Source organism: Manis javanica, chromosome 2, assembly GCF_040802235.1.
Source record: "Manis javanica isolate MJ-LG chromosome 2, MJ_LKY, whole genome shotgun sequence".
Taxonomy (NCBI): Eukaryota; Metazoa; Chordata; class Mammalia; order Pholidota; family Manidae; genus Manis; species Manis javanica.
This window is the reverse complement of record NC_133157.1, coordinates 154,876,322-154,901,314: the sequence shown is the minus strand read 5'-3', so window position 1 is coordinate 154,901,314 and position 24,993 is coordinate 154,876,322. Positions and strand designations below refer to the sequence as shown.

Genomic DNA, 24,993 nt, shown 5'->3' with positions numbered 1-24,993 from the left:
GTATCTTACCCCCTTCACAAGGCGCTGGGTTCTTGCAGGTGTGGATGTGGTCTGGATGTTGTCCTGTGTCCTGTGGTCTCTATTTTAGGAAGATTTTTCTTTGTTATATTTTCATAGCTCTATGTGTTTTTGGGAGGAGATTTCCACTGCTCTACTCACGCCGCCATCTTGGCTCCCGCTCCCTGGACTAGGTTTTGATTGAGCTCCTTGAGTGAAGAGATGCCCTAATCTAAGAACAATGGAAGCTTATGACTAGGGCACTGAAGCACATAAGAGAAGAGAATATGATTACACTTTTCCACAAAATCTTCTTAAAGAGATTTGTCTAACCAATAATTAAAGCAATTCTGAACATATTAGAGTTATATTTTTCCTTCCCTCTTTGCTAATTCATAAGTACTTTTGGGTGAATCTCCATTGAAGGATATACCTCTGTGCCATGTTTCTATATGCAATAATTAATAGCCAGATTGTATTAATCCTTTTAATAGAAAACAACTTAATAACATGAGTCCAATTTTGTATACATATGCAAAAAGCTGACATGTAATACCTGTAGATTAAGAAGGAATGGCATAAGACACTGAATATATTTATTTATTCAAAATAATACAATATCAAAGAAAGAAAGCTACACTTAAAACTTACTGATCCATATTTGAAGTAGAAAGCTCTGATTTGAGAAACACAGACAGAGTCACAGGAAACACTGTGGGATGAGCTAATGTAAGAAACAGCAAGTTGTGCATTAGACATAAACTCCCCACTGTGATCTTCCTCCAGCAGTGCTCTGCAGCCCTGATAATCATGGTGGAGGCAGACCGCTGGCCTGACACTGGGCTGAGAAGCCTCAAGAAAAGGACAGTGGAACAGAGGAAGAGAGCCCAAGTGGGGTCACCCCATTTGTGCTTGCAAAGGAAAGGAAGAGGTGACAGGCAGAAAGGTAAGACCAAGAGCATGGAGGACTTGAACAGGTATAGACTGAAGTGAACAAGACTTACTACACACACACTATAATAATATTTTACATTTTAGAGTACACTGTAATTTTCAAAGCATTTTAAAAAATAGACTTTATTTTTTAGAGCAGTTTTAGGTTCACAGCAAACTGAGCAGAAAGTACAGAGTTCCCATCCCACCACAATCCTACATTGACACAACACATCATTATCACCCAAAGTCCATAGTTTACATCTGGGTTCCCTTCTGGTGTTGTACATTCTATACAATCATACAGTGGCATGTATCCACCATTATAGTATCATGCAGAATAGTTTCACTGCCCTAAAAATCTTCCATGCTCTGCCTATTCAGCCCTTCCTTACCCCAAAACCCTGGAAACCACTGATCTTTCTGTCTCCATAGTTTTGCCTTTTCTAGATTGTCACATAGTTGGAATCATACAGTATACAGTTGACCCTTGAACAACACAGGTTTGAAATGCACAGGTCCACTTACACATGGATGTTTTTCAATAAATATTGGAAAATTTTTTGGAGATTTTTGACAATTTAAAAAACATTTTCTTTTCTCTAGCTTACTTTCTTATAAGGATACAGTATATAATATATATACATACAAAGTATGTGTTTATTAACTATGTTATCCATAAGGCTTCTAGTCAAGAAGGAGGCTATTTAGTTTTTGGGGAGTCGAAAGTTATACATGGATTTTTAACTGCACAAGGGATTGGTGCCCCCAACCCCCATGTTATTCAAGGGTCAACCATATAACCTTTTCAGATTGGCTTCTTTACTTAGTAATATGCACTTAAGCCCTCCCTACCATTTTTCATGGCTTAATGGTCATTTCATTTTAGCATTGAATAATCTTCCATTGTACAGATGAACAACAGTTTACCCATTCATCTACCAAAGGACATCTTGGTTGCTTCCATGAATAAAGCTGCTATAAACTCCATGTGCAGATTTTTGTGTGCCCAGTGCATTTTTACCTTCATAGTCTGAATGTAGAGCTAATTTTCTTAATCAGATCCTAACAAGTCAAATCAAAATATTTATCAATATGACTGGTAGGGTTTATCCTTCAAATACACAATGAAACAACAGGAAGTATATTACTATGGTAGGAATAGAAAACTGTAAATTGATTATTTTATTGATTGTTCTGAGGAATTAACTCTGTTTTGTTATTTCCCTGTCTTTTCTCTCCCCTTGCCCTTTTCAACCATGAACACAATTAGCAATAATATAGTGGATCAATAGATGCTGTAGCCAGATTGTTTGTGTTTGTTTCTATTTGAATAATGGGACTCTGACATTTATGAGCTGCCTAACGTGGAGCGAGTTACTCAACATCTTTGTGCCTTTTCTTCCTCATCTTTAAAATAGGAATTTTTAATAGGGCCCACCTCATGGATTAAATGAGTTTATATCCATAACTCATAGAATACCTGGCACATAAGTATTTATCAAATAAGATGAATAATATGCATGTGGATCTCTTGTGTGAATGCTGGTCTCACAGGCCTGTACACAGGAGGTTGTTCTGCTGAGTCAAACTGTCAGGTTTGCAATTTGACTTTATCTTACCTACAGGCCAAGAAGTTAGACTGTTCCTGTTGTAAGAAATCCTGTTATGCTGGAAGAAGACACAAAACATCTGAATCAGAGAAAAAGAACTGTTTTACTTCAAGCACAACATTAAAAATGTGAACATCAGTGTTTGCGTTGATTCTTCTTGCCCTTAAGTTCTACAGGGGTGATGCCAAGGGGCCCACAGGTAGATGCCACACATGTGGTGTGTTTGTGTTGCAGTGGGGAAACAATGAGCTTGAAGAACCCACTGCTTTTCCAGCAAGCAGCAAGCTAAGCTTGCTCTTTGTTGCAGAGGGAGATATTCCTTCATCCCACAAAACTGCTCACTGCAAACATAACCATGAGAAATGACTTGGGTAAAGAGTGGGGTGGCAGAAAGCGTGTAGGCCCATGTGGGGAAATGGAAGTTCCTATGGCCAGGATCCTCCTCACCTGAACTAAACTATCTGATAATGTAACTGGCCTGCTACTAGGCTACTGCTTCACATGCGCTGGCAATGAGCTATTATTGACTAAGTCACTATATAAAGAACTCCCCCAAGTACTCTGGGTGGAGGCAAAGACAGAGGTAGATTATGGACCTGCAGACAGCTGGGTGCAGATGTGATTCTAATTCTCGATCTACCACCAGTTGATTGCCAGCTAGACTTATTGACTTACTACTAACTGAAAATAGCACAAGTGATGAGATGTTGCTTCTAAGATGAGGTTATAAAAGGACTGTGGCTTCTGTCTTAGACACCCTCTCAGGTTCTCTCACTACTCACTCTGAGGGAATACAGCTGTCATTTGTCAGCTGCCTATGGAAAGCCCTTATGGCAAGGAAAGAATGTCTTTGGCCAATAGTCAGCAAGGACCCGAATCCTGCCAACAGCCATGTGAGCTTGGAAGCAGAATCTCCCCCATTCGAGCCTGGAGTTGACGCAGCCCTGGCCAACACCTTGACTATAGCCTTGTCAGAGACCCTGATCCACAGCACCCAACTAAACTTTGCCCAGATTCCTAATCCACAGAAACTGTCAGAAAATAAATTTGTTGTTTTAAGCCTCTGTATTTTGGAGTAATCAGTTATCCAGTCATAAAGATAATATAAACAGTCAGGGCCTTGATTCTTGGCATACTAAACAAGGTGCATTGGCATGAGAGAGTGATAGATAACTATCTTTGGACAACAGGGTAAAGACAACCCAGGGGTAGGCAATACCGTCTTCCTCAAAGGATGACATGCTTAGTGTCTATTATCTAGGCAAGAGGCTGATACTGAGACTGGAAACTAGAATTTTCAAGGAAATCATGAGCTGAAAATAACCTTACCAATCTTAAGAGATAGTTTTTGAAGATGTTTGATTGCTTAAGGACATAATGCTGTGTAGAAAGAAAGTGGTTTCTGCTTCATGCATGCAGTGGGAAGCAAGGTAGGGAAGAATCCTTTCAGTGTCAAATGCTGAAATGCCTGTGCTGCATTCAGTGAACCATATTATCTAGTTGTACATGATTCTCTGTACTCATTTACCTTCTGCTCACCTGAGTGAGCCCTTTGTAAATTTTTGTTTGAATATGTTCCCTGGTCTTACCTGTATTCCAGGAAATTATGAGTCAAATGCTTGAGTCATAATATTAAAGGGGAAACAGTGCCCCCTGAAGGCCAGAGTGTTAATGCTCAAGGACCGACAAAATGCAGGAGAGGCTAGGCTAGGCAAGAGAGAAGGCAAGGTTCTTTATAAATGCTAAGAAAATATTTGATAAAATTTAAAATATCTAGCATCTGTAATAAATTGGTATTAAAAAATGTGTAACTATGTGTGGTGATGGATGTTAACTATACTTATTGTGGCAATCATTTCACAGTACTGTATATACAAATATCATACCATTATGGTATACACCTGAAACTATTATGTCAGTTATATCTCAATTTTAAAATTTCATTCTAAATGACTTTTTAAAATTGTAAAAAGAAAGAAATGAATTTGTATGGAAGGGTCTTTTTCCTTCCCCCTTTAACACAATAGAGAGCTTTTTTTGCAGAGTCACCTTTCTATGCATAATGGAGGGTCAAGCAGTACTGTAGTTAAGATCATAGGCTTTGGAATATGACAGGTCTTCCTTTTGTTAACTGTGTGTCCTTGAGCAAGTCGATATATCAGCCTATTTCTTCATCTGTAAAACAAAGATAATATCTCATTGGATTATAGTGAGGATTAAATAAAATTGTGTATATAATTTCCTGAGCACACAGTATTTGGAAGCTGCTATTATTAGCTATAACTACAATTCCTGCTACTATATTGAGATAAGGGTGTTCCATGTAACCATGACTACTTAATATATGATTCTATGTGCTGGTAATAGTTTTCAGATAAGAAGAATTTACAGAAGATGTAAACTAAAATAAATACAAGGAAGACTCAATGGGCAAGAAAACCCAAGAATATTTGTAAAGATAAAGGAGAAAATATAATTTTAAAACTTTTTATTCAATATATACATGAAATTGTGACAAATATATAATTAGTATCACCCCTCTACTGGATAAGTGGTCAAAGGAGATAAAAAAGCAATTTAACAAGTGTTATCAAGTGGCATTTTTATTATTAGTTAAGAAATGCACAGTGATACAATTTTCAGGTCTCATATACTTTTTACAGTTTCAAATGTAAATGAAAAATGAAAAGAATGGTATATGAGAAGACATAGGAAGAAGGCACTGAACACTGGCACAATACAACTGACTTTGTCTCTTACCAGCAGTGAGGGCAGATATGTTACCCTCCCTCTCTGCACCTCAGTTTCCTCATTTGTACATATGAGACAGAAACAGATCTTATACATTCACAGTACTAAATGAGAAGACATGAAAGCCCAGAGCACAATACAAGGCATAAATGCTAAGAAAATATTTGATAAAATTAAAAATATATATATATTTTTAATTTAAAATTATCCTCATTGAGACTGTTCAAGTACAGTTGGACAATATCCATCATATCATAGACAAATTTTCACAAATGCCTAGGGTGCCTAACTGGGTTTCTTGGCTTCACTGGAGATGGCTGGTAATTATAGATTTGCTTAGTTTATGTCACCATATTCCTATTATGTTAATATGTGTGCGCAAGTTAGTTAGTAGTTTAAAACCTATACATGCTTAAGGTACTCTACAAGAAGATATGTCAAAGAAATAATCAATCCTCCCATGTTTTATTTCATATGCTACCTCTATAGCTTTTCTTCTTCCTCCCTAATTACAACCCTTAAATAGAATTCGTGCCTCATATTGAATTTACCGAGCATCATAATTCCTCCAGGTGGTAAAGATACCTCGAGACAAGTTCTGGGCCTAGAAGCCACAGGACATAAATCTGCAAAGAAGTAAAAAGCTAACCTTTTCAAACAATATGGCTTCTCTCTCACTTAACAACTTTACATTTCCCTGTATGGCCCCGGAAGATGACTGGTTAGCCAGAGATGGGTAAGATTCCTCAAGGGAGGAACCACCTAAAACAGGCACAGTTGCAGGGGGGCCATCAGGTGAGAAACTGGGGATCAACAGAGGTGAGGCTCAGAACCTCACCCCCGTTTTGAGAGAAATCTTCTGCATCCGTGGATGTTTTGCTGCCGTTGTCTAGCTTGGATTAATACTTAGTCCATAGGCACACACCTGATCATCGACATTTGCCCTCTTACAGTACTAAACTATGTTTTCTACCTTTATCTTGCATCTACCTACCACTTCAGCATTTTATTAAAAATAAAAATAATAATAATAAAGGGAGAAATGTGGGATCCACATATAAATCAAGTATAAAAATCAAACGAATATTCATATTTGACCTGTTTATAGTTCATAATGCGTGATCAAAACCTAAAGTTTCTGATGAATGCCCTTGTACTGTTCACCATGTAAGAATTTATTCACTATGCAAGAATTCGTTCACCATGTAAGAACTTGTTCGTTATGCTTCAGAAGACTGGAGACTGACGAGAATTAGGCTTGAGATGGATTAATGATTGTGCATTGAGCATTGACCCACCTATACAGAATTTTATTGTTGTTAACAACCATTTGTTCGATAAATATGAGATGCCCTCTCAAAAAAAAAAAAGAAAAAAAATTATCCTCATTGTCATTATCTTCATCATTGTTACCTATGTGCTGATGTTATTATGGGCAAATCAGAAAGGTGCTAGCCCTTCAGGAGATTCATCAGAGCAATATGTATGAGGAGCTATGAAGTTACATATACCCTTTAATCTGTTTTTCCCATTTATAGGAAGAAATTTAAAGGGAAAAAACGTCCTTGATTAAAGATGTTTATAGCAATGCTAATTATGGCGTATCAAAATTTGGAACAACCTAATGCCTAGAAATGGGGGAGAGGTTGAGTAAACAAAGTATAGTAATACCAGATATTAAATGCAAAAGGAATACAAAAAAATCGTAGTTTTGCTATGTGTCAGCAGGAGCCAGTTCAAAAATACAATGGAAAAATATCCCATTCAAAATAACCATAACTATAAAATATCTAGACATAAAATTAATAGAAGTACTCAAACTCATTTTTAAAAACTATGTTTTAATGAGAGACATATATGGATCTTCGTAAATGGAGAGTCATAGCTTGATAAGAAGCCTTACTATTTTTTAAAGGCAATTCTTCTCATATTGATCTGTAAATTAAATGCAATTTTTATCAATATCTCAATGGAATTTTTTAAATTTGAAAGTTGATTCTCTAGTTTATCTGGAAAGCAAATGTTTGAAAACAGCCAAGAAAGTTTTGAAAAACAACTGTAACAAAATGACACATGAACTTGAAAAGAACTATAAAACTATGTAGGAAATTGGGTAGTGTGGTACTGATGAGAAAAACACAGCTAGATTGGTGGAGTGGGACAGAGTCCATAAAATAGCCCAGGTTCCTACTTAGGGGATTTCACACATGCTCAAGGTGGCATTTCAAATCAGTGGGGAAAGATAGATTATTCAGTATAAACAGCACAAGGATAACTGGCTCAGTAACCTATAAATTACAGGTGGTTTAGAGACCTAAATGTAAAAAACCTAAACAATAAAACTACTTGTAAAAATAAATAAAAATATCTTTTACGAACTTTGAGTCAGAAAGAACTTCTTAGCCTGATAAAAAACCTAGGAAGGGCACCTAGGAGTCTTTGGCTATGCTTTGCTTTGATTCTGGGCATTGCTCCCAGCTCAGATAAGCAGGTTTTCCACTTGGAGTTTTGGTAGGTTTTTGAAATGTATTCCTAGTTCCTAGTGTTTCTAATTTTAAATAAATTTAAATGAAATAAAAAGTTGTACTCTCCCCCAAACACCAACATAATTTCCATATAGCAAGAGAAACCATCAAGTTAAAAGTTGAGTGACACACAGAGAAAAATATTTACAACACAGGCAACAAAGGATTATTATTCACAATATAATAAGGAGTTTTTTTTTTAATAAGAAAAAGAAAATAACCCCCCCCCAAAAAACAGGCCAACAATATAAATAGGTCATTCAGTGAGAAATACAGATTACCAATAATACAGATTACAAACAAATAAGCATATGTTCAACCTCATTAGTAATCAGAGAAATGCAAATTGGTGGCTTCTTTTGCCTATCAGCAGGAATACTGAAGAGGGTTAGGCAGTGTTAAGTCAGCAGGAACGAAAGCAGGCAATAAGAGGATGCATTGTCTGTAGAGAATTTAAAAAATAATAATAAAACATATCATCATGCTCCAGAAATTCTAAATATGTCAGTGTTAAAATATTCTTATCTATAGGGGTGGGCTGCTCCCACTGCCCCCACCTCAGCAGGCCCTTGCTTTTATCAGAATAGCTGAAATGTTGAAGATTGATCATAATCCATGTTAGTGTATGCCCATACACTGTTGGTAGAAGCATACAGTTTTTTTGCATGGCAAACTGGAAGGACTTATCAACGTTTTAAATGTGTGTTTCCTTTGACCTACCACTGCACTTATTGAGATCTAGCATATTGAAATATCCCTAAATATGCCCAAAGATATAGGTACAAAAAATTTCACATAAACTTTGTAAAGGGCACAATTTGGGGCACAACCTAAATATCAACCACTAGGGAAGTAGATAAATAAATTATGGTACATGCAGAATTCCTTGGAATGGTTGGGAGATTGGACTAGATAACTCCTCAGATCTCTCCTGACTCTTCTGATTTTATGGCCTTCGATTTTAGGCTTTTGAAGACAATTCCAAGAAAGATATTTTGAAAATAATTAAAGCAACGATACCATTAATGGGATAACCATGCAGTCCCTTAAGATAATCATTTAGAAGAGAAAATTAATTTTCTGAAACTCCTTATTGTGAAGTAATTTAGATTAGGGGAGTTGTGACTAGCAGAGAATTCCCATTTCCCTTTATCCCATTTTCCCACTGTCAAGATTTTACATAACCATAGTATAGTTGTCAATACGAAGAAATTAACATTGGTATAACACTACTAAATCACAGATTTCATTCAGATTTCGCTGATATTAGTTTTTCTGCTAATGTCCTTTTTCTGTTCTAAGGTCCAATCTTGGATACCACATTGCACTGAACTGTCGCGTCTCCTTTGCATCTTCCAATCTCTGATAGATTCTCGGTCTTTCCTTGTTTTTCAGGACATTGACACTTTTGAAGAGTACTGGTTAGAATTTTGTGAAATGTCAGAATGGTGAGTTGTTTAATGGGTATAGAGTTTCAGATCTGCAAGATTAAGAGAACTCTAGATACGCATGGTAGTGGTGGTTGCACAACAATGTGAATATACTCAATACTACTGAACTGTACACTTAAATATGGTTAAGATGGTAAATATTATGTACGTTTTAACACAATTGAAAAAATAATGATGGCAATTAAAACACTTCAAATAAAAGAACATTTGCCCCTTCTGTCTCATTTATTTGGAAGTTGATTTTTGACTTTATTCTTTTAGATAAAATGCTAGAGGTGCTACAATTAAAATTATATAATGCATTTACTACTGGCAATAAAGTAAAGTACTGGCACTGGATGGAGGAACTCAGAAATCCACATACTTGGACAGGTTAACTCATGTATTTTGGAGTGAGTAGAGGCTTTGGCTTGTTAGAATGGGGAAATCAGAAACTCTTCATCAGAAAGACTTTAAACCTGTCTGTATTGTGAATTATATACTTGTAAGCCATTGTGATTCTTACAATCTGTCAGACATTCTAATATGTGCTGGGAAACCTCACTGGTGATCCACTATTGAGTAGTGACTAATAAAGATACAAGTTTAATTCTAATTCTCCTTACTAGCTTTTGTGAGTTTAGGCATATTGCATAACCTCTTTTGTTTTGTCATCTGTAGAGTAGAGTATTGCCAGGATTCAATTACATGCAGTAAACAAAACAACTAGTACAGCTCCTGGCATAGAACTGCTAATCAAGAAATAATTACATTTAATATTGCAGACTACTTTTAGGGCTCTTGTGACCTGCACATCATAACATCATTCTTTTATTATTAAACACTATTTCTGAGTCAAATACAACTAAAACTGTGAACTCTATGAGTAAAGATAATGTCTTTTCACTTTTGCACCCTAGTCATCAAGTATAATCCCTTACATACAGCAAGTTCTCAATAAACATCTGCTAAATGAATGGATGAACCAACACTTAATTCAGCATCTTGTTGCATTGTTAACTCCTAGAGTATCATCTGCCAATGTTACCTCATCCTTAGTGTAGTTTGGTTTGGTTTAAGTTACTTTAGAATTCCAAATCTTTCCTAATTGATGACTATATGGGGAGGAGACATACACATTTTCTGGCCATTTGTATGCCAATTCAATTAAATAAACACTTATAGGGACATTTGTGTATATATAAATATAATAATGAGGCAGGATGATAAATTCAAAGAGCACAAATAAAAGAGTGACTAATTATCAGTGGAGGGTGGAAAAGGTCATCCATCTACTGACCATCCAATTCAACCCAATTCATCCCAGACATTAAGTTGGGGCTCCAGCCCTTACCTATGACAGTTGTCTGTCTGGGGCTTGGTCCTCTACACACTTACTATCTGTTACAGGTATCAGGAGAGGACAGCTGAAGCCGATTGAGGATTCAAGGATTCTGGCTCTCAACACTGGGTCTTTCATCTCTAACTAATAAATATCTCTGTCAAATACCTCCTAGTTTAGGGCCTGATCCAATATACACACTCAGAATTCCTCAAGCTGCAGTCTAAATTCAGTCTCACTTATTATCTTTAAGTCTTTATAAATTAAGTAGAATATATCCATTTACATGAGAAAACTATGGCTCAGAAAAGTGAAATGGTTTGTCTAGCTTGTAAGTGTTAGAGCCAGGATTAAATCCAGAATGTGTGAGCACAGGTTCAGTGAAGATACTGTCTTTTATTTAGAAGTGAAATAACATTAAATATCACGTTTCCTGTAAATCTAGTTTATGCTTAATTTGGAATTATAACCTTGCATTGAATAATCAAACTAGTAAATAATTCAAAACGATTAACATTAGAAGGCTATATAAGATACTTTTACTTTAATTTTGCAATAATATTCATGCACTACAACCTGTTGAAACAACAAAGCCAAAAGAACTAGTGATCTAATTCTAGTTACTGCAGGTAATCAGACTCTATGCTCCATTGGCAACAGAGCTAATTATAGCAAAGAAATCAAAGTCACCTTCTCAGGGACACAGACACTGAGGTGAAGAAAATATGTATTGTTTGGGCACTGGTACTTCTGTGCTTCATTAAAGTGGAACCAAATGTAAAATGGCTTTTACTGACGGTACCTCCAGTTCAACTATTTTTAATTTTCTAATTTCTGAAGTGAAGAAGGCTGAGGTTAGCACACTGAAGCATTATCTTAATTGTTTTTAAAAACATTTGAGAAACAGTGCTATTTTCAGATTCTGTTAATTTAATAACAGTAGACAAATCACAGTAAGCAGGTCAAGAACCTGAGAAGCCTGAACGACAAAATTAAAACATTAAGCACATCACTCTTATTTAACAGCTTGCATATGGATGCCAAGTGTGGTGAGTGTTTATGGTTCACTGGACTGTGTTGTATGCCAGACACTTAAAAGAACATTCCAGAGAGATGGTCTGACTTGCTGGAAGTTTAAAGGCTCAAGCTCTACATTTCATCCTGGTTTTTTTATTTTTAAGTTTTTATGAAATATTTAGACATCTTACAAGATCAGTCCAGTTTGTATAAGTTGATGACACGTTTTTTAAAAAAATGAAAATAGGAAAAGAAAAAAGGAGAAGCAAAGAAAAAAGCAGTGCCCTGGATTAAAAGGGACTTAAAACACTAAACACCAAATACATTAAGCATATCTTTAGATTCTGATTTGAACAAACCAACAATAAAGGAATTTTTGAGACACCAAGGACATTTGGTTATGGAATTGGCATTAGATATTAGCAATAATTGTCAGTTTTATGAATATGGCTTTGCAGTATGAAGAAAATGTTCTTAGAGATGGATCCTTAATATATGAAGGTAAAAATAACACGTTTGGGATTTGCTTTTAAATATTTTAGTGAATGAAGAAATAAAAAGTAACAGATAAAGTCAATGTCAGCAAACTTAACAATCACTGAGTAGTTAAGGCAAGGCAATTTGCAAGGTAACAGGAATTTACCATAGTCTTCTGCACTTACGGAGTTTACATTTTTCAAAATTTAAAGTTTTTACAAAATATCCACAATATTTCAATTGGGGGTGGGGTTATGGTTATAAGTGGATCTTTCATGATGGTCATCACGAACTGTATAAACAATCTTTTACAGATGAAGTTAGTTTAAGGCTGTTTCATTTGCCATTGTGTTTTTAAGAAACTCTGAGAAGAGGGAAACATATGGAAGTCACTAAAAACTTCCATTTACCAAAGTTGCCCTGAATGATGTCCTGCTTCCACTCTTTTCTCTAGTCATTCTTCACCTACTTGCTAGAGGTATATTTAAATCCATTAACCCAGTCATCTATTCTCTGCCTGAACCTTTCAATGGATTCCTATTCCTGGAATAAAATGTAACCTCTAAGATGGCTCATACAGCCCTATGTGAACTAGCGAACTAGCGCCTACACCCCTCCCCACTGCCTCTCAGACCCTTGCTGGCTTCTTTCAGCACTTCAGTAGCTGAGATCAGTCTGGTCCACAGCCTCTCCAGAGCTGAATATTCCTCTTAGAACATCATCTCCCATCACATCTTCACACTACATTACCCCTTTTACTATTTTCTCCCTTAGAGAAACTGTTCTTTTCACTTTTGGCAATTGTAACAATTTATTTGGGTTTGTTTCATGCCTACTTTCCCCACTTTTCCTCATGTGTATTCTGTTTACCACTGTGCAACCAACAATATTCCATTTTCATTGAATCAGTTAAGAAACATTTCTCCCCAAGCTTACAGTGCCCTATCGTATGAATATTGAAACTTAGTTCTGAAATATTGGAAAGAGGGATTTTGGTGAATATGATCCAAAAAGTTGGCTTAAACTTTGGAGGAATTAGGGTTGAGAGACCACGGGACATTTGAGAGGAGAAAAACAGAGTGTAGCAAATGATAATTAGGCTGCAGAACAAAAAAACTTACAAAAGGGAGATGTGAACGCCACTGAGTCCTGGTGTGTTTGAATTTGTGAACTTCCGTTTATTTCCCTGTGATGCCTTTTCCGCTCGGTCAGGGCCCTGACTTCCATCCTAGCTCTCTGCTGCACAGCGACGCACAGCCCCAACTAACAGGATGGGATCAGGGGATGGGATCCAGACAGCTGGCTGGGATCTCTCACTCCCATGCCAGGGAGTGGAAGTTGGCAGCATATGCGCAAAAAATGTAAAATCACAGGAAGATTTTAACACACTTCTCTAAAAAACAAGAGCTCGCACATACAAAATTTGAACAAGACAGTTAACAAATTTGAGCCAGCAGATTTCTATGTAACTGTACACCACGTGGTTGTTTTTAAAAGTTAACACTACACAGTGCTTATATGCCAGGCTCTGTTCTAAGTGGTTTACAGCTATTGGCTCATTAGAGAATTAAGGAGTACATGTTCTTTCTCAAGTTACAAGGAATATTTGGGAAAGTGATTATGTATTGGGTCACAAAGTAAGTCTCAACAAATAATAAAAATTCAATATCTATAGATCTAATCATATGTAGTAAAAGGACAAAAACATGTAAGACAGCAGGTTCCCTGACAAAGGCAAGGAGAGGCAGGGAAGGAGGGACAGGGACAGATGAAGGGGAAACAACTTAGCTCTACCTAGAATATTTTATTTGAGAGAAAGAAAGGAAGAAAAGTGGGAAGCAAGGAAGATTGGAAGGGGGGACAAGAGGAAATTTCTCTTAAACTGCCCAGAAAAAATAATCTGCATATGTAATACAGAAAGATAAAGATAAGCAAATGTGGTAAAATATTAGAAGGGTATATGGGAATTCTTTGTATTTTTTCTGTAGGTCTGAAATTAAGTTACAATTTTTAAAAAGTTATAACAATTACGGCCATCTCAATTTATGAGTAAATGAATGTCTGGTTCTTTACATTTTAGGTATTCTGTAATTTAAAGAGAAAAAAGTTTAAATCAAGCACAGTATATCATTTATAAGAGGAACACTTTGTCAGAAGAGAGGAGGCTTCATTCACCCACAGAAGACTGCCTTTGAGGAAACTGAAGCAAGCAGGGGGCTCTGCAAGCTGTGGGGCCGAGGGCTGAGCCCCATTCTCCTTGGAGCCTCTGGCCTTGTGCAGGGAATGACCTGCCCAATTCTTCAGCCCTGACTCTGCATCTTATCTCTCTGCATTTGGCAGTTTTTCTCTAAGACAGGATAGATTAATAGACATTAAAACCCACGAAAATTATTTACCCATTATTCCATTCCTGTGTATGTATGCCAATGTTGTTCAGTAGTTTATATCACTGAAACAAAGCACTGCACTGGATATAGTAAAGTATAAAAACAAATTCAAGACACAGCCAAATGCTCGCTCCAAAGTCACAGTCTCACAGAGAAAAGTAAGACATGAAGGCCTATGTGAGCCACTGACCACTTTTATTTTTGCTGTCTCATTTCATTTTCGTACCAACTCTGTGAAGCAGATGTCATTATTCCCATTTTGTACATGAAGCCCAGAGAAGTTACTAACTAGCCCCAAATTATACAACTACTAAGTGACAAAGCCATGAGTTTACCTCAGATATGTCTGACTCCAAAAGTCCATTCTCCTCCCACATCATTGTGTTTCTAAGTCACAAAACATAAATACTGTAAAATTTCACTTACTCAACACTTCTGGGGATGAGTCATGCTGGATAGATGAATAAGTGAAAGCCCACCCTCTAGGAAACTGTTCAAAATCTTCTAAGGTTAGAGAAGAGCAAATTCCAGAAGCCTCTGAGAAAGAGGCTTTTCTTCCCTGCATTTATTTTCCCTCTTCTGGCATTGGCAGCCCAGCATACCTGGTGTCTAATCTACATGTTCTCCCTGAAAGCTCCAGCATGAGACGGCCAAACATTCCTTTTTCTTTTTTTCTCATTCAAAGCGTAAGTTAGACAGACTGGTAATTCAGAAATAATTTTAGTAAATAGTAAGGAATAAAAAACAGGAAATATTTACAGAAAATACAACTAGAAGAAAAATGGCTGGGTTTCCTGATAACAGATAGGGAACCCACTCAGTCCTGAATGTTATTAATTCCTGCCCTTGGTTCCTAAAGGGTGGTATGACTCCATAGGCCCAGTTCTCATCTCATCCCTCAGCATTACTATTTCCTGGCCAGGCAGCTTTCAGTATTTACCTTGCCCTTAGTCCTAGAAATGGATCTGATGAGTCATTCTACTCTTTCCATATGGAACCTTCCCAAATTTTAGATTCCTCATCTTATAAAAAGGAAATGATAAAAACATCTAACTCACAGAGATCAAACAGAGAGCTCAGGTAGGGATGTGCCACATAGTAAACTCATGAGTTCTTTTTCTCCTCTCCCATTTCTGCACATAATGACAATGATTAAAGCTAATGGGTGAGCACTCAGTATGTCACAGGTACTTTAAATGCATTAACTAATTTAATCCTCACCACAATTTTATGAAGTAGGTACAATGACCACCTTCATTTTATGAAGACACTGAGGTACCAAGAGGGCGAACAAGTTTCCCAAGTTCAAAAGCCAGGACTCGGTCTAGCCCATTGGGCTCTGGAACCAGAGCTTCTAACCACCACGCTACACCACATACACAGCAGACGCTACTGTGCTTAAAGTTCAGACCTACACAGCTCCCCCAACTCAGTCTTCCTTTCTGGTCTGTCCCCAGCCCCAGCCAGGGACTGTAAGTTGACACTAGAGCAAGAAGAGATAGAACTGAGGGAACGTAAAGAGACTACAATGTAGCCAATCATATACAGTGACAATAATAGGTGTAGCTACTTTATAATCTTCACTTTTGTTTGAATTCTTAAGAGCACTCATTTAATACTTCTAAGCTCAATAAAAAACATATATAGATTCATTCTGGGGAAAAAGATTACCAAGCAGAAGTAACTTTGGCCAAGGAAGAAGGGATTGCATGTAGGTTGGAGTATTTCTTTTTTAAAGTCAGTTAAAATGCATTAAAGCAATAACTATCAGTAAATAGTGAATATTTTCCCATATGGCTAGGGCAGTAATTAGGAACAAGTGTTAAGAGCAGACGTGAGCTGAATGCCAGCAACACTACTAGCTGTTTGAACTTCTGTGTTTCTTGTCTATAAACAGGAATAATGATACCTATCATCTAGGGATATTGTTAGGCTTAAGTAAAGACAACGTAATTAAGGTACCTGGTATGGTGCCAGATTCATCACAGGTACTCAGTAAGGTATTTTTCTTTTTACAACATCACTGTAATGGCTTTAGTGTATCCTGTCTCACAGATATGCCCCAATTCATTTAACTAGTCCTATACTGTTAAACATTTGGATCATCTTCAGCATTATCAGTAATCTAAACATTAATAAAATTTCCTATACATACCTGGTTATTTCTTCAGGGTTGACTTCTGCAAGTGATTTTGGTGGATCAAACAATATCAACATTGTAAACTGGCGACAAACATTATCAAATTATCAACCATATGTACATTACGAAGTTAATCTCTATACTGAAGGTATTTAGCCAACTCCTGCCAATAATAGACATAATTTTAAAGAAACATGCTAATTTTACCAGCCCCTAAAGAACCCCATGTTGTTATTTAACTTCTAGATATTTCTATTTCTTTTGTTATATTATAAAGACTATAGACTCCTTAAAGTATGAGGTTAGCAGAAAAATACAAAAGTGATTGAATAGGTAAAAATTTTAATGTAGCATATTACAGACATGGCATTTCAAGTCATTTATGAAGGAATTAATTTTCCTAATGGTTTTCAAAGTACTCTCTGGAACCTCCCCTATGTGGAGAGTAGAGATGGGGTAGGAGATCTTGGCAGGTTGGAATGACTCTCATCCTTCCCCATTTCAGCCACATTTATCTGTTTACATAATGAACTTATTGGTAAGTGAATTTGAAGGGTTCTGGACCTGAAAACAAAACCAAAAACATATTTTATGCAAAGTTTCAGGACAACTGGTATTTTGCAATATAAAGTAAATATATAAATGAAATAAGTTGAATATCTTCCTCCATCAGATGCAAAAACCCATCTGGATTAAACATTAAATGGAGAAAAAACCCTCCAGAAACTACTTGAAAATATGGACAAACATTAACTCCTTTTCAAGCACACTGATAAAAGTAGAGGCCATAATAAGAGGGGCTATTTGTTTGTGTTGGTATTTTCTAAAATGTGTGCCTCTGACAGATTCAAAATGTTTTTGCAGCCAAAAAGTGTGAGCATGCTACATATCAATAACAGTGCCAAGGGGTAACTTAGAGCACTAATACCTCCACTGATTCTCAGCATTCCCAGCTCATCCCAAAGTATACACTCCAAATAAAACAATGTGCAAATCAAACAAATGTTAACTGAGGACATATCCTAGTACCTTGTGTTGCAAGCAAACCCTTCACACTAAGCCCTTCCTCTGCCTAGACATTCTGGAACTATCACTGCTGCTCTCTGGAAAGTCACATGTCATCAGCATAAAAAGGCTTTGAGAAGTCCTACAGTGGAAAAAGAGGAAAACCTAGTTTACTCATTTCCTAAACTTATTTGACTACAGAACCCTTCCCTCAACATGATTAATATCCACAGAATTCGTAGAGCACACCTTAGCAAATGCCAGGCTATATGAAAGTCAACATTCTAATGGAAAAATGCTGGGTCAAAGGTGCCCTTGTGAAAGATACATTGTTCATTGATTGCTGTTTTACCAATGCTCAATGCATGCATCAATTGTGATGTGCTGACACCTAGTGCCAATGATTTGACTCAGTACACAAACATAATTTCCTAGAACATATTGCTGCCCACCTAAACAAAAACCCACTTGCAGACTGCCTTGGATTTTATTTCTTGTACCTCACCATTATGATGTATTTTTATCTTGGAATACTATGGTTTATGTAATGATCCACAGGACTAAAAAAGTATTCTGTTTGTACTTTTGCTCTTCTCTCACCTATTCAGATATGTCTTATAAAACTATACATAAGAAAAATGTGTCAAGTACTACTTGTTCCAACTTTTTAAGTCATCCTCATGAAAAGAATTTAATTAGACTGTGTTTAGGGGATAGAGCTAGAAGGTTCAGAATGAGAGGTCAGGCCATTCTACAAAAACTCAAAAGACTGTTACTGGAATGAAGATACAACAACTATTTCTTGTAGCAAACTCTTTCACTTATTCTTTTACCCAAAAGCACCCTTCTGGTCCTAAGTAAAGGGAAAAAAGAAAAAGGAAGAGGCAAAGGAAACACAACTGCAATGATAAGGATTCTCCTGTTACAAGGTGGGTGGTTACTTGGTCCAGCCGTTTAAAACAATGTTAATTTGAACTCTAAAATGTTAGGTTTCTGAGCATGAAGATTCAACTTTTGATATATATTAAATGTGTCTCTGTTCACTTTAATAATGCAATGCAAATGGTACCTGCTTGCATAAATACATTGTATTAATAACTTCAGGGTTTTGGCTGTTAGTCTAAGATTATCAGATCTCATATTTTAATAAAAATTCTGGGGCAACAAACTCCTCAAATGCCAATTTTAATTTAGTATCACTTGGCAACTCTGTAAAGCAGTTTTACTTGCCATAATATAGGGTTATAAGTATTCTTGAGTATTTGAAATGTGAATTAAATAGCATGTAATCTAATACTGCTGGGAACCAAGAAACAATTCCTCACTGTGTATTCACTAGGTTACTTACAGCTACTAAATTGTCAGGAATATAAATGCCTGCACGGGTATGTTTTGTGCAATTTCTACTTCTAACTGAAATGTGGCATTGACAGCTGGTTCTGTTGAGTTTCGTATATCTAGGCTTCTGTGACATGTGATGACTCTCTCACAAAATTACCATGAAATCTTTATCCATGCATCTTCTCATGATGTTGTTCAGCTTCCATGTGATATAAACAAAATCCTAAGCTTAACATGAACTCAGGCACTCAAAACTTCCTGTTTTAAGGTACTCACTTGGAGAATCATACTACTACTTTGTCTCAGATTACATCAAAATGACAACACAAAAAATTTTTACATCTTGTAGAGAATCTGTACATTTTATATGAACATATGCTTGGATCTCAGCCTGAGGAACTCTGCCAGGGACGACTGCCATTCATTCATTGAGCAGTATTTATTGAGGCTACTGTGTGCCTGGCACAGGAAATCCAACAATCGACAAACTGCCTGCCCTTATAACAGCCTTACAGTCTAATGGGGAAGGAGGACAATAGAAAAGTAATTTTTAATTTCAGATAGTGATTAGTGCTGCAAAGAAGTGAGCAGGATTAGCGGATGGAGAGTGAAAAGGACAGAGGTGCTGTTTTAGAGAGGTTGCCAGGAATGGCATCTTGTTGGAGCTGTTATTTTGAGCAGATACCTAAATGAATATTATTTGGTAAAGAGTCTTCCAGGCAGAAGAGCAAGGCAAAGGCCTGGAGACGGGAACGTACATGGAGTGTTTGAGGCCTAGTAAGGAGACCAGTGTAGCTGAAGCACAAGTCAGGCAAATAGAGTCAGCGAAGTAGCCAGGGGCCAGGTCACACCATGTCCTATAATACTGTAGTGATGACTTTGGTGGTTCTTAGGGGGGAAATGGGGTTGCAGAAAGCATGTTTTAGAAAAACTAGATGTGGAACTCCTGTCTCTGGAACTCAACTTCTTTTTCTTTTTACTTTTGAAATCAACTTTATTGAGGTATAACTTACATACATCAAAAGCACCCATTTAAAAGTACAGTTGGATGAGTTTTGGCAAATGTATAAAGCCATGTCACCATCACCATAATCAAGATAAAGAATATTTCCATCATCTGAAAAGCTCCCTTGTTCCTTTTTGTAATTAGTTCCTATCTCCTGACCCCCTACCAGAGCCAGAAACTAACTGAAATTTGGGGACTCATAATTTTTAATGTGGACTTTTGAGGACCTAGATCTGGGCTGTCCAATACAGTAGCCATCAGCTACATGTGGCTAAATAAGTTTAATTAAAATTATATAAAGTTAACTATTCAGTTTCTTAGTTGCACTAGCCACATTTCAAGAATTCCTCCTCTATTATTAAGCTTAAAGGATAGCCTCTTTTTTTAAGAGAAATGGTGATTTCCCTTATAATGCATAAGGCATAATTTTAAGTAAAAGCAAACCTCAAAATCATAGTCTTACTAAATCTATGGTTGTTGCTTTTTTTCTGGAAGGGGGTATTCTGAAGCAAATATGCTGGAATATTAATGTTTGTTAAACCTAGTAATGTATCCATGAGTATTTTTTCTATTATTTTCTGTATACTTTTGAATGTCTGAGACATTTTAAAAGAAAAAAGTAGGCTTTTCTTTTAAATTTTAGATAAGAATACTTAATGTTATCAAGATTGTTCACTATGTGATTAAGCAATATAAGTTAACAGTATGTACAGTGGTACAGCATAAAGGTCAGCATAGCATGAATTGGTATAACTTAATGGTTAAGTACATAGGCTCTGGAGTCAGATTATTTGGGTTTTAATTCTAATTATGCAGTTACTAGCAACAAGACACTGAGCAAATTATTTAACCTCGCTATGCCTCAGTTTCCTCATCAATAATATAGGAATGATAATAATAGTACCTGGGTCATAAGAATATAAGGATTAAATAAACATATGTAAAGACCCTGATGCACAGTAGATGCTCAGTAAGTCTTAATAGCTATGACGATGATGATATAATTTTTATTTTTTAAAAAAATTACAAATTTTTTTAGGAAACAGAAAACTTGGAGCAGTCCATCAAAAATGTTAACCATTATAACTGCTAATTGACAAGACTAATTTCAATTTTCTTACTTATTTTCTAAACATTCTACATCAAGTAATTCCTTTGGACTCAAAAAACTCAAAACAACAGTAATACAGAAAAAAGTTTGCCTTTAGGCCTTCACCAAAAGAGCCTACAGTCTAGTAAGCAGTGATTTTCAAAGTGTGATCTTTGGACAGGCAGCACCAGCACTATCAGAGAACTCGCTAAAAATGCAACCAGTTTGTAATCACTTCTTGGTAAATTCTTTCTCAAAACACTAGGCAGCTGCGATGTAGCAGAGAGTTGAGTGCTGAACATGGAAGAAAACCTTGATTTGAAGCCCAGCTCTACTACTTGCTAGCTGGGTGGTTATCATGATGAAGATAATGTTAAATCTTTTCATCTTTATAATAAGGACAATACTACGTATCTCACAGGATTGTTTTAAAGATCAGTATACTTTAAAACACCTGCCCTATAATAAGCCCTCAATACATTTTTGTAACGTGTGATATTTTTCTGTACTGTTTTGGATTGATTGATTATATGCTTTATTCAACTTGCATTATGTACAGTTTGGTTTAGCCTATTTCTTCTATTAGAGTCTGAGTTCCTTCAGCACAGGGATGGCCCTCTGCATCCCTTTAATTTGCTACAATACCCACTTCAGTAATCAAGTCTCTCCCACATCCACTCCAACCTTCACCAAAAGCTTGTGACTCGAAGTCTGACTGTCTGGGGTAGGGATCTAGAGTAACATAGTCAACTTTTAGTACAGATGTACATTTCACATGAGAAAGTATGTGGCTGACATGTAACATTCCCCAAGTTATGCTTCTCTTCCTTTTCCAATATAAGTGGATGCCTCTCATTTTTATATTTACCAGGTTTGTTTGTTAAAAGCAATACAGGAAGTTTAGTAGTGTTGTACTAGAAATTGTGAAAAACATGAGTTTCAGTTTTAACTGAATTTTGGCATTTCCAGATACAAGTGATACTGGGGTGATGGTTCTAGAAGAGTTTTACAGAGAGCAGATAACATTAGGTACCCAGCTCATTTTTTCCTATCTGGAATACTGAGACAAGCACGAGACTTATTACGTATTCCACAAAGATCTTGTGAAAGTTAATAGGCAATTAGGATCATGGAATTTGGCAGGAAGAAAAAAGAAGCATGTGTATCTCACATAAGCAGGGCAGAGGCTTTCTGCACTCCTATGGCCTTAGAAGAAACAGTATGTCATATTTTGTCTCAGGAAAATATTATTTTTCTTACTTTATAGGTACCCATGCCATTTAAATGCCTGTCATTAATAAATTTACATACTGAACTTGGCATGGTTAATATAACTGCCTTTATTTACATTAACTTTCTTATCTTCTGAACTTTGCATTTACAGACTCATTAAATACCTGTCAAGTTAGATGATCAAATTTAATTTTAGAATGGCTTGAAAACTTGTCTCGTTTCCCTCCTCCCATTAACTATGTTTTACTCCAGCATATTCTATTTTTTTCCCTTAAAAGTATAATCCTTAAAGCTAGGAGAACTATCATAACAAATGGGTTTAATATCACATTTAGTTTGGGAAGAATGTTTCTAACTAACCAAGGCTCCATGGGGAAATGAACACTGGATCAGTCAGGTGGATGGTGCTTGGCAAGCCAGTGAAAGGCTGTCCATGTCTTCAGTAGGGTGGGAAATGGTTATTTTGTTAAGGTACCACTCAGAATGGCATATTCAGATGCAATTACAAAAATTTGACTGTTCATATATATCATCAATAAAATTTGGCTTGATGATGTTAAGACATAAAAATATATGGCAGTGTTAGAATTTCACACTACTGTCAACTTTGGTGTGCTCTGAGGCTATCATAATTCAATTCTTTGGATTCTGTATGAGAAAAATAAAATTTTACTGCAGGTGTAACTTCTCAGTCACAGTAGAAAATAATGTCCACTTACAGGGTATATCAAATTCCTCAATTTATCAACCCTCAATTAAAAATCAGTTTCAAGACCACTTGTATAATTACCACAAAATTATTGTCGGAATAAAAATAAATAACCTTCCCTGCTTGACTTAATTCTTTAAGAAAAGCTGCACTGAAAATTATCCCTTTCAAGATAAGTAACATTACCTATCTTGTATGAAAGTCATGTTATTTTTGCATAGGCCAGGTAGAAAAAGAAAATTAGAATTAGGAAAGTAACATCTGAAGTGTTTCTCTTTCAAACATATTTCTTTTGAAGAAAATCATAGACAATAGTAAGTCAGTACTAATACCCCTTAAGCGTGTCTGACAGATGGTTTACTTCAAAATATTAAATTCTACTTGCTTAAAACCTAATAAGGTAGACAGTCCTAGATAGCTACAAAGACTCAAATGACTGCATGGACTACACTGATAAATCCATTTTGTGCCAAATGTTTTTAGAAATTTTGAGGCAGTTCAGTTATCTAAGGTCTTAGAAAGTAAGAATTTCCAGAATGAAAACGTAAAAGCACTGCCTATACAATAATTAAAATAATACTAGCTTTCAATTAACATATAATGTGTTCTGTAATGAAGAGGCAAGTAAAAAAGCTCTGTTGCCTCCTAAGGGGTAAACATCTTTAGGAGCCCTTGAAGTCAATCTACTAAGAGCAGACCCTGAGGCCTAACAAAAGGTCTGAGCTAACAGCTCTTTTTTTCTTTTGTAGTAGTGTAAAAAACACTCCCTGCCTCTGAGATACACGGGTGATTTGACTTTGGGCAAGTCACTTAATTCCTTCTAGTCTGTTTCCATAAATGGGAGTCAACAATAACCGGCAAAGATATTACAGAACTGGTGTGAGGATGAGATGATATATGTGAACGTTCCTATATAAAGTACAAATCAATTCACCATAAACTAGTTATATTTTACACAATACTGGCCTAACCTTTCCTGCCTCTGTCTGTCTATAAAATGAGTACAGATGTAGGTCTGAATGCCTAACTTACTAACTAGGTGAACTTGAGCAAATCATTTCCTTTCCGAACGCGTTTCCTAACAAGGTTATTATTAAGATCATATGATACAGTGTATGTAAATGCTGTGGCAGATATGTATTCTTAATAAATGATAGTTGTTATTACTCTGAGGGGAGGATTGTAGGCAGCAAACAATATTATATCCAGCTAACGCCTTTGTATATGTATATAAAACTCTATACACATCCAAGATAGTTACTTGTACTTACACTGCAAAGGCGTACAGGAAATGAGGAAACAAATGGCGCCTCAGTGACCCCTAGTAGAGACAATAAAAAGGCAGAAAAGGGCATTCAGGCGCCTCAGTGACTTGGAATAGCCAAGTAGAGATGAGAATAGGTAAATGTGGCGGGAAAAAAGACCTTAAGAAACACTCCGAGAATCAATTCATTATTTTCCCCCTTTTTCTTATGATCTCCAGCCTAGAGTAGGCCATTCCATTCAACTTCCCAGCCCGCCATATCGCAGACATTTTTTTTACTGTACCTGCTTCACTGAGAGACTTTCATTTCCCTCCCCTTGTAGGAGTCGTGAACTTCAAACCCTCAGCTCCCGAAACCTATCCCCTTCAACTCTGTTTTTACCAGGCTTCCCTGCACCCTTCCCTCCGCCAAAGGGGGAAGTGAAGCCGAACGTACCGCAGGGCATCATAGGAAATGTGGTCTCTCATACTCTTTTGCTTGGGCCCCAGACTGGGGAAGAAGACAAAGGGGACACAATGGAAACTACAACTCCCGGCAGGTAACAGGAGGGACTGTCTTTCTTTCTGCCCCACCTTCCTATCGCCTTCCTCTTCCTCCTCTTTGCGGGAGTTTAGCCGCTTAGCCTCACGGTACTTGTAGTTCCGTTTGGACCAAAGCCTCTAGGACTCGGGCCAGGAGAGAAGCTGAAAGACTCTAATTCCCAGAGGTCATAGCGGAAGCTGCGCTTGCGCA

General features: G+C 36.7%; 1 long non-coding RNA gene across 3 annotated transcripts; it reads right to left on the bottom strand.

The window, feature by feature from the left end:
* Positions 1 to 783: 783 nt before the first annotated feature.
* Positions 784 to 24,690, bottom strand: LOC108407782 (uncharacterized). 3 transcript variants are annotated; one of them, XR_001855804.3, is made up of 5 exons: positions 24,545 to 24,690; positions 24,268 to 24,317; positions 16,628 to 17,176; positions 4,593 to 9,299; positions 784 to 2,601 (listed from the first exon to the last, which is right to left on the bottom strand). It is a non-coding gene; the product is annotated as an uncharacterized lncRNA (long non-coding RNA). The 3 variants fall into 3 exon arrangements; XR_005055926.2 differs by having other exon boundaries at positions 4,593 to 8,261; XR_012128220.1 differs by having other exon boundaries at positions 4,593 to 17,176.
* Between the last annotated feature and the right edge of the window lie 303 nt (positions 24,691 to 24,993).